General features: G+C 31.0%; 1 long non-coding RNA gene across 14 annotated transcripts; it reads left to right on the top strand.

Moving 5' to 3' along the window:
- The first annotated feature begins 7,150 nt into the window (after positions 1-7,150).
- LOC117908882 lies at positions 7,151-16,493 on the top strand. 14 transcript variants are annotated; one of them, XR_004650276.1, is made up of 13 exons: positions 7,151-9,140; positions 9,398-9,578; positions 10,154-10,481; positions 10,722-11,120; positions 11,956-12,064; positions 12,209-12,427; positions 12,534-12,587; positions 12,681-12,758; positions 13,636-13,761; positions 13,831-13,920; positions 14,032-14,169; positions 15,520-15,650; positions 16,131-16,493. It is a non-coding gene; the product is annotated as an uncharacterized LOC117908882 (long non-coding RNA). The 14 variants fall into 14 exon arrangements; XR_004650277.1 differs by lacking the exon at positions 12,534-12,587; XR_004650275.1 differs by having other exon boundaries at positions 12,534-12,758.
- The last annotated feature ends 1,494 nt before the right edge of the window (positions 16,494-17,987 follow it).

Raw genomic sequence — 17,987 nt, 5'->3', positions numbered from 1 at the left:
AAGACCGCTCAAGCCGTCCTTACCACTCAAGTGCTCGAGACACTCAAGCGGTCATATAGATTCTATCAAGATTTTTCGCACAAATTTAATTTAGAACTCTTCTAGAATCAAAATTCTTCGAGCTTTTTCCTATAAATACCTCTCTATTAACCCCTTGAGGATTAGGGATCATTAAGAGATTGGAAGGAGATCATATATTCTCTAGAGAGGGGTTTCCTAGAGAGAAAACCTAAAGTGTCACACCATTCGCAATATCTCATTCAAGGATTTGTTCTTTTAATCTTGGGTTGAAGAGTTTCATCCCTTTAACAAGGATGAAGTGATCCACTAAGGCAATTGAGGGTTGCATTGTAGATGTGAATCAAATTGTAGGTACAAGAGAGTAAGTCTTTAGGGTAAAACAATAAGGTAAATCTATGTAATTTGATTTTGTATAGTGGATTTAGATTAGTAGGTTTTAGACCTCATGATTTTTTATCTCTATAATTGGTGTGGAGGTTTTCCAAGTAAAATTTTTGTACTTCATTGTTCATATCTTTTATATTTGACATTCTATTTGAATTGCCTATAATAGAAAGAATAAATTATCCCTAACATCTTGTAGGGTAAAAGAATTGGGTATAATATATAAATCTTTATTGAACTTTTTTTAAATCACCCATTCAACCTTGCCCCCTCCTCTCTCCCTTTCTAAGTGTTTCTTATCGGATTTTAGGTTTTTCAATTAGTATTAGAGCATACACATCAAGTTTTTATTCCTATAAGAGGAAAATCAATTTTTTATTAATCATACAAAATAAAAATCAAATTTTTATTGATCCTATAGGATAAAAATCAAATTTTTATTGATCCTATAAGTCTGATATAGAACAATCTAAAAGTCGTGCCCCCTTGAATAATCCACCCTACTTTGATGGGAATAACTATTCCTATTAGAAAGCTGAAATAATGTTTTTCCTAGAAATATAAGGTGAAAAGGTATGAAACTTAGTAGAATATGGATGAGGACCCTCATTGTTCCTTGATGCTCAAGGAAGATCAATAAAAGATCTGAAACTTAAACACGAACGAGACAAAGCCAACAATGAAGGTAGTGAAGCCAATGCTAGGACTTTATTTAGTGTTTTTAACAGAGTTTGTCCAGATAAGTTTCACAGGATAGCTGACTGTAAACGTGCAAAAGTAGCATGAGATATTCTTCAAGTCACTCATGAAGATATGAAAAAGTCTATGCAGGTTACTTGGAGTGATATTGACTTTGAATAAAGTAGTTTCACAACTTCTGAAGATGCAAGATATGATCCTAATGACTTCTTAGCTTTTATTGCGTCTATGGAATCTGCGCATGATAGTGATTGTGATGATGAGTTTACTGATGAACAAAAGGCTAAATTCTTAAGTAATCTTCTTGTTGAGCATGAAAAGCTAGTTAAGAATTATCTAAAAGATCACAATATTTTGGAAGCTCATAAAAACAAGATTGATAGGCTTAATGTAAAAAAATACTAATTTACTTGAGAAAAATTAGATTTCTTGAATCTAAACGTCATTATTTCCTTAAGAAGAATAATGCTCTCACTCAAGAGATCAAGAACAATACACTTTCTTCATCTATGAATGAAAATTTTCACCTTAAAACTAAAGTGTTTAATGAAATACTTGATAAGTGCAAAACCCACAGTCATTAAAGAGGTTTGGAGTACATTAACAAAAATGAAACTCCCTTTAATGGAGAAACTATATTTGTCAAAGGTAAAAATGAAACCCCCACCCATATAACGTCACTTAAAAACCCATCACTATGCACATAGTGTAAGAAAATTGGACACTCTCAATTTAGATACTACACTAAGTTCCTATAAAGGTTTGAATCTCAAATGAGTAGGCTAATGAATGATTTTAACTCCCTTAAAATTAAAATCTTGAATAATGGGAAAGGGAATAAAATTAATCAAAAGCCTAGAAGTCAACCTAGTTCCCCTAAGTCACAACCTAGGACTAAACAAATCAGGTTGAGAAATTATAGGGCTAAATGTCAGGTTGTGTTCAATGCTCTTAAAGCTAAATCTTCCAGTGATTGGTACTTTGATACTAGTTGCTCTAGATACATGACATGAGACAAAACATTTTTCACATCTCTTGAGGATTATAATGGTGGGACAATTACCTTTGGTGATGGGAACTTAGCTCATGTGAAAGGCAAGGAAAGTATACCCATCTTTTGTTGTCCTAAGTTAGATGGAGTCCTCTATGTAGATGGACTCAAGGCAAACCTCCTAAGCTTTAGTTAGATCTATGACAAAGACCATAAGGTGAATTTTTGTCAAGAATTATGTAGGGTAGTCAATAAAGAGGGAAAGCTAGTTATCATAAGACATAGAACAATTGACAACTATCATGTGATAAATCCTAACTCTAGAGCACCTCTTATGTGTAGTAAGGCAAAACTAGATCTTACTGAGCTCTGGCATAGAAGGCTAGGTCATCTAAACTATAGGGACCTTGTGCACTTAGTGAATAGTGAAAAAGTTAGAGGTATCCATAGACTAAGTGGTGAACCTAAGTGAAAGAAGAGGTATTACGACAACTCATTCTTGTCTTTGATTCTTCATTGGAGACTCTGTGTATTAACAACATAGATGATATGACATCTCTCCCAAATAAGCTGCTTTAACATGTTTCAACTCTTCAATGTCTCACAATTGACAATTGTTGTGGTTTGGTAGCATTACCACACTGAATAAGTTGTTTCACCTCACTTAATATATATTATTGTGAGCACCTAGTAGAAAGATATCAAGAGGAAACAGTTGAAGACTAGCCTAAGATTGCTCATATCCCAAAGATTTATGTCGAAGATGGTGAATAATGAATTGATACAGAATGTTATTACAGGTTCGAAATCCTTCAACTTTCTTCTCAACTTTATTATCTTACATGAAAAATGCTCTGTTTTTATTTATATTTGGACCTCATATGTTTGTTAAAATTCTAGATCAACAAGTTTGAAAATTTTTTCCATCTTTGAACCATCGTCACATATTCACCTTCCTTAAAGAAGCTTATGATTGGCTTAATGCCCAAATAGATAGTTACAATGTTGAACCTCTTTAAAATACCTTTCAATTACGGTCACACTTCTAAAAAATAAAACCCTAAATATAAAAGGGTTAAGTATATAATAAGGGCAAACTCGTCAATCATCACATAAAACAAAAAGAAAATCCTCGTGAGCTAATTGGGGTAACTCGACCCTTAGCATTCTAAACAAAACGCAACAATATTGATTCAGACTTCACAACCCAACATTTTCTTCATTCATTCTTTCCTTATTTTTCCATAAGATATAATGATTCAATACAACATTTTCTCGAAAAACCCAACACTTGTTGCCTTCTTTTTTTACTTCTCCATTAGATAAAATAATCCAATGCAACATTTTCTTTGAAACACCACCACTTGCAGTATTTTTTTTTTTTTCCTATTTCTCTATTAGATACAATAATTTAATGCAAAATTTTCTTCTAAACCCCACTTGGTGCATTCCTTTCTTACTCAGTGCATTCTTTTCTTATTTCTCCATCAATATAATAATTTAATGCAAATCTTGAAAGATTTGACCCTTTTGAACGAGTACTATGAACATCAAGACCCAATATTTTGTTGTTTATTTCCAGCTTTTCACTAGAAACATCATGCACTCAAACTTTTTTTGTTACAAATCTACCGATAATAATCTCTATCAAAGTTAGCATAATTTTCCATCCTTATTATTATTGTAATTATATTTTGTATCCATAAATATATTAATATGGTTATAAAAAAAACCTACATAATTAAAAAATATTTTGATTGATAATTAGGAAAGCATAGTTAGAGTACGTTTGGTAATAACTTTAGAAATGTTTTTAACTTGTATAACATTTAAAAAAATTTATCTTTAAATATTAAAAACACTTTATAAAATCACTCTCAAACACAATTTTAATATAATACTAGTTTGTTATAAATGTCACAAAACCATAATTGAAATGTGTGAGTATGATATTTGATTTTAGTTAATATGATACTAGTTTCTTTAAATGATACTAGTTTGTAAAATTTTGTTTCACTTATTTACAAAATATAAATATTCATATTTTTTTATTTTCTATATTTTTTTTTTAGGATTTTAAAATTAAAACCAGAGCTTGAGCTTACTTAGAAATCAAATGATTTGAACCAGTCAAACTAGATTCTAAAAATAAGTTAAAGGTAAAAAAACAACAATATAACATAATAATACATATTATATGAATTTATCCTTTGATTAATACGACTTGATTAAGGCTTTTAATTGTAAGAAGAGATTAAATCTATAAATAATTAAATCATTAAGTCAATTCTTTTCGTATTTCAATTTGCATCAAATATGTTACTCATTCACTACACTTTGAATCAATGATTCAAATAATAATAATAATTTTTTTTAAGAACCCATCACTTGTGGGTTTTTTCTTGTTTCTTCCGTGAAATGCATTATAATTCACATTACTTTCAATGAATAATTCAACGCCCAACCCCACCACTTGATGGACACTTTTGATGTTTTTCTATCTAATGAAATATGGGTTCACAGTACATTTTCACTAAAATCTAAAGTTACAAGACTCATTGCATGTGAAATTCAATGTATAAATGATCTTAAACTATTGGAAGGATGTGATAACAGAGACCCATTATTTAGTGGCCTATTTCCCTACCTTTTTATTAAAAAACATCATGCATTCAATTTTTTTAGTTACTAATTCACTGATTTTTTTTTTCTTGTTTTCCAAACATATATTGACATAGTTAAAAAAAATCTATAAAGTTAGAATAATCTTGATTGATAATTAATGTTATATTTGGTTCTTGGAAAGTTTGAAGGAAAATGTAAGAAAAAGAAAATAGAAAGAAAAAAAAAAGTGAAGGAAAGTAAAAATTAAATTTAAAATCAATAAAGTATTTTTATATATTACTTCAAAAAAAATTTCACTTATTTAATAAAATTAAATATAAGAAAATTATTTTCTTTAACATTTTTTTTTCTTTTTCTAGTATTTTTTGGGAACTAAACATAGCCTAAATAAGATATATTGAACATAGAATACTAGTTGTTATTAATGCCACAAAATCATAATCAAAACGTGCAAATGTGCAAAGAAATGTATCATACGAGGGTTTTTATGTAATTATTTAGAAAAAGTGTATATTGGTATATACTTTTTGAAAATAAATAAATGAAAATGGAAATTTTTTACAAATAATTAAAATTTCATATACTTTTATATCAAAGTAGTATCCATTCAAATCAAATGTAGTACTTCAATATCATTTTTGACTTAAAAGTACATGATATACCAAATCGAAAGGTAGTAATTCAATATCACCTTTGACTTAAAAGTACATAATATATCAAAAAATTTAGGATCTCATGAGATGATATGAAATATGAAAAGAGAAGTTCCTATTTTGTATATATTTTCAAACAAACACTTGAAAAAACATTATTCCCATCATTTTTTATTATATTTGATATTTTATTGATTCTTAAAAATATTTTAAAAAATTTGAATAGGATGTTAAGACTTGTTTGATAATTACTTTCAAAAATGATTCTAGAAAACAATTTTTAAAAATTATTCTCTAATATTTTATAAAACAAAAATTTATTTGAAAACTTGAAATGTTTTTAACCTATTTTTTATATTTTTAAATATGTTTTTAAAAAAATTATATCTAATGTGTTATTTTCAAACATTCTCCATATTTGTATAATTATTTTTTAAAATAAGATATATTTGGTTAAAAGACCTGAAATAGTTTTAAAATTAGAAAAAAAACCTTCATTCATCTTTTTTAAAAAAACAAACTCATTGTTGATATTTTTACCCTTCTTTATTTCAACAAAAAGACATCACCCCTCACTACCAATTCATTTCCCTCTCATACTCTCTCTCTCTCTCATGTAGTAGGAGGGAGTATGTTGGCATCAACGTGAGAGTGGGAAAGGAAAAAAGAAAAAGAAAATACAAAGAGTTTGAAAGATAAATGAGAGAGGGAAAAAATGAAATGAATAAAATATGTGAGAAAACGTGGTTTTGGAGGGAAACAAATTAAAAAGGTAAAAAGAGTCCAAAATGGGTCGTCTTTCAACAAAATTAAGAAGGAAAGTCATTCTTGCAATTTGATGATTATTTTAGCCTATTTATCCTAATAACCATAAATAAAAAAAAAAAAGTGAAAACAATTAAAACAATTAAAATATGTTATCTAAAAACACTTCATTTTCTGTTTTAAAAAACAAGAATAGAAAATAGTTTTTTAATTGTCAAATATGTTTTTATGTGTTTTTATATTGTTTTATATTCTTAAAAATAAGAAATATAAAACTTTTTTTTTTTTTTTTTTGTTATAGAGAACAAAAAAGTATTCTTGAAAACAGGCGTAATATTGTTCATTGAGCAAAATTTTGTCATTTCTAACAAAATATAAATATGCGTGTTTCCATTTTTTTTTAAAAAAAAAACTCATCTTAGGATTTTAAAATTTAGACTAGAGGTTAAACTTTTTGTCCAAATCAAATGGTTGAATGAATTCAAACAAAGATTCCAAAAATAAGTTTAAGGACACAAAAAACAATATAACATAATATTACAACTTACATGAATTTATCATTTGATCACTATGACTTAATTAAGGACTTCTCATATTTAATCAAGTCTCAAATAAATAAATAAATTTTAAGATTGAAGCTTAAAAAGAGAGAATCAAATTTAAAAAAACTAAATAAATTTTTATAAAAATACATTTTTGGTGTTAAGTTAATTAGCATAGAAAAAAATATGTAATGAATAACAAATATAATTTGAACAACTTTTTTGGACATAAAATAAGAATAATGAAATGGTATAAAATAATTTTATTTTCTTATAGCAATATCATATTTAAGTATTTTGATAGGGCTAACATGTGTGGATAAAGAAAACTATTGTCTTCTAGCATAAGTGTTAACATCCATCAAATAAAATATAGAAAATTTATTTATTTATAAATTATATTTGATATTTTTAATTTTATCGTCTTCCACTTTGAATGACACGTATTCTTACTTGAAGCAATGTGTCATTGAGAGATGGAAATGACAGTGTTTCATCAGTGCTAAAGTTAAGCTATGATAACCTGCCAATCCACTTGAAGCAATGTTTTGCTTATTGTGCCTTATTTCCAAAAAATTATGAAATTGAGAAAAAATTATTGGTTCAATTATGGATGGCACAAGGTTATATTCAACCTTTAGACGAGAATGTAGGAGATCAGTATTTTGAGGAATTATTGTCAAGATCATTGTTGGAAGAGGTTGAAAATGGTGTTTATAATAATGTATCAAGTTGTAAAATGCATGATTTTATACATGACCTTGCCCAGTTAGTTGGATCTGAGACCTTTATTTTAAGAAATGATGCGGAGGAGATCTTGGAAAGAGTTCATCATGTATCATGATCTAAACCATTGAATAATGGGAGGAAGGCTTTGAAGGTAAAACACATAAGAACCTTTTTAAAGCTTCATACATATGAAGACGATAGCTCAATTGTGAGTAAGCTTATTTCAAATTTTAAAAATTTACGTGTGTTAAGCCTAAGTAAGTTCAACATAAGGAAGGTGTCAAAGTCTTTAGGCAAATTGAATCATCTAAGGTATCTCAATCTTTCCTATAATCATTTTAATGCTCTCCCAAATTCTATTACAAGGTTGAATAACTTGCAAACATTATAACTTGTTGGTTGTGAATATTTAAAGGAATTCCCCAAAGATATAAGGGAATTGGTTAATCTTAGGCACTTGGAGGATAATGGGTGTAGGAGTTTGACTCATGTGCCATGTGGGATAAGAGAATTGACTTCGCTTGAAAGGCTACCACTATTTGTTGTTGGAGATAGGAAGGGGTGGTTCAAGGATGATCGCCAAATTGGAAAGTTGAGTGAATTGGAAGGGCTTAACAACCTCAGAGGAAAGCTAAGGATTGAAAAGCTCGAAAATGTGAGGGATGTTGTGGAAGAATCCAGGGAAGCAAACTTGAGGGGGAAAAAATACGTTCAATCCTTGGGATTAAAATGGCAGGACCCAAGAGCCCAATCGGGTGAGGACACTGAATCACTGATAGAAGGCCTACAGCCACATCCACACCTGGAGGAGCTCTCTGTAGAAGGATATGGAGGCGTGAGGTTTCCAAGTTGGATGAAGAATTATGGGTCGAGTCTGCCTAACCTCATCACAATTAATCTGGAAAGATGTTCAGGATGCCAGATTCTTCCATCATTTGCTGAACTCCCTCACCTCAAGTCTCTGGAGCTTGATGGTATGGAAAAGGTGGAGTACATGGAGTGTTCATCAGAAGGCCCGTTCTTCCCATCTCTTCAATACCTCAAACTCAACTTAATGCCTGAGTTGAAGGAATTCTGGAGGAGGGACTCACCAACGGAGCCTTGCCCTTCATTTCCTTGTCTTTCCGAATTAACCATATGGGGATGCTTTAATCTGACATCAGTTGCACTGCCTTCATCCCCTCTTCTCTCACAACTAGATATCAAGTTCTGTGATAAGTTAGCCTCCTTGGAGCTGCATTCATCTCCTCGTCTTTCTAGTTTGGAGATCTGGGTTAGCCCTAAGCTCACATTCTTGAAAGTACCTTCGTTAACCTGTCTTAAGACTCTAAAGCTGCTCGGGGTGAAGGAAGAGCTATTACGTCAAATGTTGTTCACTGCTTCTTCATTGTAGTCTCTATCTATTGCAGTCGTGGATGATATGAGAACTCTCCCAGATGAGCTGCTTCAACATGTTTCCACCCTCCAAACTCTCAACATTTGGAACTGCCCCAATTTTACAGCATTCCCACACTGGATAGGCGGATTCTCCTCACTCAGAATGCTTAAAATATATAAATGTCCCAAATTGACATCACTGCCGGAAGAGATGCCTTCCCTCAACAGCCTACAGAGAACTGTTGTCTCTGATTGTTTGAACTTAGAAAAAAGTGGCCAAGAGGAAACTGTTGAAGACCGGCCACAAATAGATTTCATCGATGAAAGAATGAATGAAATTGGATTCCATGTCAGGTCAGAAATCCTAACTTTTCTTTAGTTTTTATTATCTTACATTCAAAATTCTCTATTTCCATTTTGTCCTGGTATTCAAAATTTATTTGCTCCTCGTATGTTTGTCAAAATGCTCAAATGAGTAAGTTTGGAAATTTTTTCCATCTTCAAACCATATGCTGATGCAGTTTACTAAACTAATATCATTTTACTTGGAGTTCTGCATTCTAAAAGTTCGAGGAAATACCTAACTCTCATATAAATATCATTTGTCACAGATTTTACTTGCTTTAAGAAGCTTAAGTTGGCCTAATGCCCAAAGGGATGCCAGAAGGAAATAGGTCTTGGATTGGCCTAAAGATTTTACATTGCCTACAAATTCATATCTATTAGATGGCTAAAGCAGAAAGGACATTTGCTTTCGTTTTAATTCAAATATGAACAACGCATATATTTCAGGTAATCCTCCTCCCATTATTGGTGGCTGCATCATAACTGATTTCACTATTGATCTGTTGAAATTGTTGCACTCATATATAATTTTTTTAATTAATGAATCATGTAAATAAAAAAATTTCTGTATTATTTGTCTCGTGATCACTGCTCTCTGTGTATTTATCAGCAAAGACAAAACAGTAGTCTATTATTATGCTTTATACTATCATTATGTCCACTGTTGATAGAGTAGTTCATTGATATTATGATTTACTTGTCATTTATTATAACTTAGTTGAACCTTTTTTTTGCTTGAGAAAATGCTTGTAATTAGTAAAGTTTAAAAATCTTATATTTAAAGATATCAATTCTAATGCTGTGTATTTTCATAGTTATAATTAACTATTATAATTTCTTGCTAAAATGATCTTGCTATTTTGTGTTTACATTCTCCATTTTGGAAATTATTTGGGTGAACTGTTTTATTGCAGATGTAAGTGTTGTCAATTGAATGTAAAAGGGTTAATGGCGGGGCTTGAACATCTCTATGAGTGGATTCAATATTTCATCACCTTTGACACCTTGAATAAATGTTGCAGAGAGCTTCATTTGTCAGATAATGAGGATGAGGTCGGCATGCAAATTGAATGGACTCCGAAGCTTTAGTTGGTCTCTCCACCATTGGGTCTTGGAAATGTTACCATTCTTGAAATTCTTCAAATCATCAACTGTTCTTGTTTAGAAACTTAAACAGCTTGACATCTCCTGATGAGCTTCAAATGTTTGCCCTGAATTGAAATCACTGCCAGAAGGGGATGTGCCCCTATGCACTTAAATGTTCCTGAAAATTGATATTGACCAGAAATGGATGATTCATAAGGAATTTCTATCCCTTAATTCAAGCATCTCATCTACAATATATTTCAGGTTTTCACTCTAATGTTTCTTCCTATTTTTAATAGCTTTAAATTTTTATTTTTTTGTCAATCTGTTTCATAAAATGCTTAGATGACTAAGTTTGAAAGTTTTGCATCTTCAAATCAATGTACAATTAGAAAAGTCATTAATTAGTCATTGAGGACCAAGCTAATTATATTGCTTTTTAAGTTTTGCATTCTAAGAGTTTGGGAAAATGTTAGGGTTGATTTCATTACTAATTTCTTGCAGATTTCACCTTGTTTAGGAGGCTTGTGATTAGTCATTGGCCCAAAGGTTTCTCATATCCCAATGCAAAATGATGATGGAAGATGGGCTGGATATTGCCTATGCCTTGGAAAAAAGGTATTGAGGGCCAGTGCGAAGGAAAAACTCCACTAACTTGCATTAAACTCTATCTCTTCTCTACTCTCAAGTGACAACATTACAAGCCTGGATGAACCTTCCCCTCAATTGGCATCACTGCCATCAGAAATGCATTCTCTCAGCACCCTGGAGAGACTCATCATTTGGGACTGTTCTGGTTTGGCAGCCACATATTATTTATATGCTTTGAAATTAATCACTTGAGCAATTTATATCTACTAGCTGACTAATGCAGAAAGGACTTTGGCTGCCATTTCAATTCAGGTGTGTTGTCAGACATATTTCAGAAAACCCTCCTCCCACCATTGCTGGCTGCATCCTCGTTTATTTTACTGTTGACCCATTAAGAATGTTATGCTCATCTATAATTTTGTTTATTAATGAATAGTGTAAAGCAAAAATTTTCTACACCGCTTATCTTGTCTCTACTCTCTGTGTATGTATTAGCATATAAATAATTGAAGTCTATTGCTATGCTTTATACTATTTTCTAAAATATCACTCTAACCAAAACTCAACATACATGAAAACACTTGATAATAATGTCAGCCATTAATAGTGGTAGTATAGACAAAACCAGTCATATCTATCAAAAAAAAAAAATATAGACAAAACCAGTCATCTGTTGATATTATGATTTAGTTGAACTTTTTTGGCTTGGAAGTATGTTCGTAATTAGTAAAATTTGAAAATCGCATCTTTAAAGATATCAATTGGTAATGTTTGTATTTTCATAGTTATAATTAACTATTATAATTGTTTGCTAAAATGATCTTACTATTTTATATTTCTATTCATCATGTTTGGAAATTTCTTAGGTTAACACTTTTATGGCAGATGTAATTGTTGTCATGTCAAATGTAAAAATGGATACTGGTCTATCAGTGGATTCTATATCTCCATCACATTTGAGACCTTGAATAAATGTTGCAAAGAGCTTTTGTTAGATAATGAGGTTGAGGCTGGCAAGCATATTGCAAAGGACTTTGGGCTTTCAAATGTTGCCATTATGAAAATTCTTAAAATCATCCATGTTCACTGTCTGTCTCAACGTATTCTGTATGTCTGTCTCTGTCTCAACATATTCAGTATGTCACAGCCATTGAGAAGAACTTCATCTGTTAGAGAATGAGGATGATGACAGTGGCACACAATTTGAAGGAAACCCTCATAACTAGGCTGGATTGGTGGCTTGACATCTCTGGAAGGTAACAATCCATAGGCACTCTACATTATGAATATTGTATTATTCTGATAATATTCATCATGACTTACAGGCTAAAGACACAGACACTGAAAGAAATTAATATTTCCTCTACTTCTACTTTTCCTTTTTTTTTTTAATTGTACAGTTGGGTACACAAGCAAAAGAGAACTGTTTTCCACGCTATTTGTGATTGCTTGAGCCACCATAACGACATGATTATGCTGTTTGAGACTGTTCAATGTTTCAGAGGCAAATGTTGGCCACTTATGGATGGCTGATGAATATGAAAAGGGTTATCAATTGCATCACCAACCTAAGGCCTCCTCAGTTTTTGTTACTGTTCACAACCATCCTTTCTACTCAGGTTTATGCTTTTGATCCCTTTATTGTTTATTACTTCTCAATCAGTTTGTTGAGAAAGTGTTATACTTTGCTTGCAATTTTGGTTTGTTGATTCCCATGTGTAGCAGAGGATAGCTGAGAGTTGAGTGAGCAGCATATACTGCTGAATCAGTAAAACATGAGTTCGGTTAATTCCCCTCTTTTAAGCTTTTCAAGCTCAGGAACCTAAATGCTTTGGATTGACTGTGATAGAGTCTTCTTCATTTTTATTGAAGGTAGCACTATTCTTCTCATACCTGAAGTAGCCAGACTCCATAGTTTGAAAAACTTTGAAAGGGAGTATCATTGCTAGAGTGAGTGACATTATAACCATACTTGATAAATTATACATGAAAATGAGAATGTTATATTTGATCAATTATATATGAAAATGAGAATGCTATACTTATTGAAAGATGTCAAAAGGACTTCTGTGCTCTTTAGTTAAAGCATGTCATCTATAATAGGTTTTAGGAGTGCAATCCCTCCATTTTTTATGACTTCATTTTTTATTGTTATACTATCAGTCTTCTAAAAGTGTTACCCTCTGTTTCTGTTTTTCTGATGCAAAATTAGTTTTACTGAGGATGTGAAATCTGACAAAGATTCCATGTTAGGCAAACCTTCTCCACGGTTTTGAATTGTGAGTTAATTTAATATTTTTGGATAAATATACTTATAATTATTTTAACCAATTTACTTTTGGACAAATTAATAACGTTATTTAAGTTCATTATACATGTTTGTTGAATAATTAGGCTAGTTTTAAAATTTATTTCATGCTTGTTATCATTAACAGCTAATTATATGCCCAATAAATCATAAGTTGCTTCATGTTTTCTCACCAAATTTTAGATAATGTTGAAAGCTTACTCGATTTGGTTTAATATAATGTTGAGAACTTAAATCAGTTCGCTTTTCGAGAGACAAATGTGACAGCATTGGAAAGGGAGCTCAGGTTAATTTTATTATTTATTTTTATTTTTAATTTTTTTTTTAATTTCATCATTCTCATAAACCTATATGCTTTCTTTCATTTTTGTCTGTTGTCTATAGTCTCTTCATTATTAATGTCTATGATTCCTTCCTCTCTTTGAGCTTTTATTTTTTGGATTATTAATTTATTGCTTCCCTTTAAATAAAATTTTTTTCCTGCAATTCTGAGCTTTTTTTGTTTCTTCTCATTTACAGTAGAATACCAATCCTTTGGTGAGGAGCACATATAGTACCGAATCATAAGAAAATTTGGTTCCCCCACTTTTCTAAATTTTCTTGGGCATGGGAATCTAAATACTCTTAAATACACCGACAATAATGGTAATGACTTTTCTTCATCTTCTTCTTCTCTTTTCCTTTGCAACTTCATAAACTACTTCTCTCTTTAAGGATTGTTTCATCCATTACTCGGCTGATTATGTCATCCTGCAACTGTCTTTGAAGTTAGAGCTACTGGCATTACATATGCCTTTGAACCAGGTACTGTGTATACTATTGAAAATCATTTGAATAAAATTTTGGTATTAGTGAAATGACGTATGGCTTTCAAACTATTCTAATCTTGGACCCGTATGTATAATATATATGCAGAGATCCAAGATGGGGCTGATGCTACGGGAGCTACAGTGAGGATCCCAAAATTGTCCAGGAAATGACAGAAATTATGCCTGGGTTTCAAGGCGAAATCCCTGCCAATTCAAGGAAGGGCATTCCTTATGTTGGTGGAAAGTAAGTACAATCCACCTTCATGTAAATAGTTGTGCATATTCTTCACATTCTACTGAGAACATGTCAGTCCTATTGCCCAAACAATTGATTTATGATCAAAAGAACTTCAGAAGTTGCATGGAAGATAGCCTCAAAATTGGTGGGAACTTCTCTAGAATATGAATATTCATTGTCAAATAGTGTGTCAAGTAAACTCTAAAATCTGTCAAATGGGTACTTGTCTTTTGTGGTTCATGTGGCAGCTTGCAATTTCATCCATGATAGACCTTTGCAACGGCAAGCTATATAGATTCGTTTAGCTAGCCTCTTTTTTTTTTTTGTTTAATTGGTTTTTCTTTTTTCTGATACTAGCCATTATGATTAATCAAGATATGCCCATCTTTAAAATATTTTTTAGATGGCAGTTCTCTGAAACCTAGTTTTTGAAGTTGTTAAACTATCCTGTTGTATGCAAGTTCAGTTATAGATGCTTATTCTAGACCTAGTCTGAGGGTTTGATGGTTCTGTATCATTTCCTTTCATGTAGTTTGAAAGATTACGATAGGAGACTTTTGTGAATGAATATTCATTAAAGCGTTTCAAATTGTTTGTAGCTGAAACTTTTTGGCAGAGTAAAAAATTACACTAAATTTGTAATAGAACCTGGAAAATTTCTATCATTCCAACACATTGGGACTAGGCATAAGGGGAAATCTGTAATTTACTACTTAGTAAGCCATGCCAAATGTTTTGATCGTCACTTTCTTAAAACTTTCATGAAGTGGTCGAGGTTCTCCCTAATGAGAAGTTAGAATCATATAATATGTGGATCTCAGTATAGCCCACAATGAGTATATACTTGAATTCCGGTGCAAATAATTAGATCACTCATTTTTTTAGTTTCTGTTCTTTATTGTTGTCAATTTGGATGCACCAGCATCTGAAAGAAGTTTGAAATCTTGAGCTACTCTTGCCAGACCAGTAAATAGAATTGCTGCTGACTAGGTATGGATATTTGTGTTAGTGCGGTATTGGCTCGAGCTACTTGGTTTAGCATTATACCTTTGGTTTAGCAACTTGGTTAATATTTTATATTTGATAAGTTTCAGTTGGTCCAATTGCTCATGTCAATGTTTCCATGGAGATGGGCCTGTGGCAGATGTTGTAAATATCACATCATCTAGTAATCTTTTAACTTTATGAAGAATGCATTTTCTGCTATATAATGGCATTTGTTTTTCAATTCTTATAGTTTCAAATTTCAGCATCGTATTTTGAAATGCCTTGCTGCCTATTCTGTCATTGCTCTTCCATTATGAAGGTGTTTCCACAATATCTGATAGCTCTTTTTCTTTCATTGATTGTTTCCAGGTAAACTTTACAAAAAGAGAACTGCACAATGTCTTTGTTAAAAAGCTTTAAAGGTAACAAAGAGGGCACCACATTGGAGCAATAAACTTTCTGTAGAGGATGTGGAGTATCTTTTCATGAAGAGCCTTTCTGTAAGTCCATGTATTTCTGAAATTTTGATGAATTGTAAAATGTTTAAAATTCATTTTTGAGCCATCTATTGCTAAATTAGCATCCTCTTCTTCATATTTGGGCACTGCTATATTATTTTAATAAATTGGAAAAAAAACATGTTTGGCAGTGTTGCTACTTAAAGTATTTCTAATGGAAGTATTTTCCTTAAAAGTATTTTTATAAAAATCACATATAAAGTATTTTTCCAAAAAAAATACTATAAGTGATTTTTCAGATTTTTAAAAGTGTTTCTTAAATTTTGTAAAACACCTAATTTTTTTTTTCAAAAACACTTTTAGACTAAAAACACATCCTAAATTCAATGTCAAACAGAGTCTAAGTATAATTGTCTAAAAAAAAATTATGTCGATACGAAAAGTAGTAATGAAAACTATGTCACCAAAAGTATTTCAACAAAGATAGATATCTGATATGTTCTATTCACATTTATGCTACAGGTGTTTCTTGTAGGTTCACATGGATTTGACTTTGTTAGCCCTTGACATGGACAATAACATGGTGGCACAAGGACTCAATGTCTTGTGCAAGGAGATGACTTGGTGAGCCATGGACGCAATGCCATGACATGTGTAGCACCAATAGAGAGACTCGGATAGGGCACATCAATGTGAAAAGTTAACATCGAGGCTTGCTATTCATAACTGTCCAATGACACCTCCTTCTCTAGTTCCTGGATTGTTTCAGAAGCAAAATTAATCACCATTCTAAAAACTTCTCGTGTGACAAATGTTTTCCATGGTCTATGAGTGTGATTCATGTAGTTACGTTTAAAATATATTTCATGAAGCTTTAATGGGATATGTTAATTTGTTCTTCTGATAAATCATTTTGTGAAATTTCAATTATACGTCATGTGGGTACCTGGCATGCGAAATTTCAAAATTTCAATCATTTTGTGATATTTGGGATATGTAGGCCATCCCAATAAAGCTGGCCTGAGCCATCATAAGTATTGACTGTTACATGTCATCGACAGGATAATGTTACAAAATTAAATGGACACCCAAAACAATTTTTTAGTATCATATGATAATATATTGTTTTTATTATTAATTTATATTCATTTTATTTTTAACTTGAAAAATAAAAATAAAAAATTTATAAAATTTCTATCCATCAATATTTTTTGTTAATTCTATAATTATTTAGAGTATTCAAACTTATAGGCAATTTTTAAAATATTTTTAAAGGTCTTGTCACGAATTTAGAAGCTATTTTTTTTACTCAAATAATAATTAAAATGTAAGAATTTTACTACTTCTCCTTGAAATGAAAAAAGAAAAAGAAAAGGAAAACTAGCTAAATCCATAATTCAACCCAAATATTTTTTTTCCTTGAAAAAGGTGGAGAGAATCCGAACCCCATCCACTTAGTTGTTCTTTAATATATTTGGACCATTCCATAAGAATTCAACTATTCCACGTTTTTGTGTTTGCAAAGCTAATGTTCCTTCTTGGATATATTCTTGTTTTTATTCACTTAATTTTCCATCCTCATAATATTTAATGATCATTTTCTTGATAATTAACCTTATTTATGGTCAGGAATCATAGTCTTTTGTACAAGAATTTATATTTACTTATATTTTAAATGGTTGTTAATACATGAGATTTAAAAAAATATAATAATTTAAAAAATTATTTTTAAAATATAATAATTGAAAATTTCATTTGAAAGTTGTATTTCGAGTTGAATTTGGAAATTGCTTTTAAGATGCTAATTGTTTTTTAAATGTAGTTTAGGAAATTATGTTAAAATTATCATATTTTACTAAATATTTTTAAAATAAATAATTTTTTTGTCATAATGTCATCAATATATGTCAAAAATAATAATAATAATAATAAAAGCAGCTTTGATAAACTTAAGTCTCTTGGTAATCGTTTTTAAAAACAGTTCTAAAAAATTATTTTTAAGAACAATATTTTAAAACTATTACCCATGGTACATTTTTTACAAAATTTGGTACATCCTTCATTAAATTTGATACATCCAATCCTTGAGCTACAAGGACCCCTATCTTATTACCCATGGTCCGTTCATTCCTTTAGGAATATTTGGAAAGTGATTGGAAGTCATTTCATACTCTAAAACAGACTTTGGAACCTTAGGTACATCTTTAAGAAAATTTGATACATCTAATCCTCAAGCTAACGGGACACCTATCTTCCTTTCCATGGTCCATTTATTCCTTTGGACACACTTAAGAAGTGATTGGATGTCAGTCCCCACTTTGGAATGGACTTTGGTCCCCCTTGGTACATCATTTACAAAATTTAGTACATCCTTAAAAA

Source organism: Vitis riparia, chromosome 19 (assembly GCF_004353265.1).
Source record: "Vitis riparia cultivar Riparia Gloire de Montpellier isolate 1030 chromosome 19, EGFV_Vit.rip_1.0, whole genome shotgun sequence".
Taxonomy (NCBI): Eukaryota; Viridiplantae; Streptophyta; class Magnoliopsida; order Vitales; family Vitaceae; genus Vitis; species Vitis riparia.
This window is presented reverse-complemented; position numbering and strand designations above follow the sequence as displayed.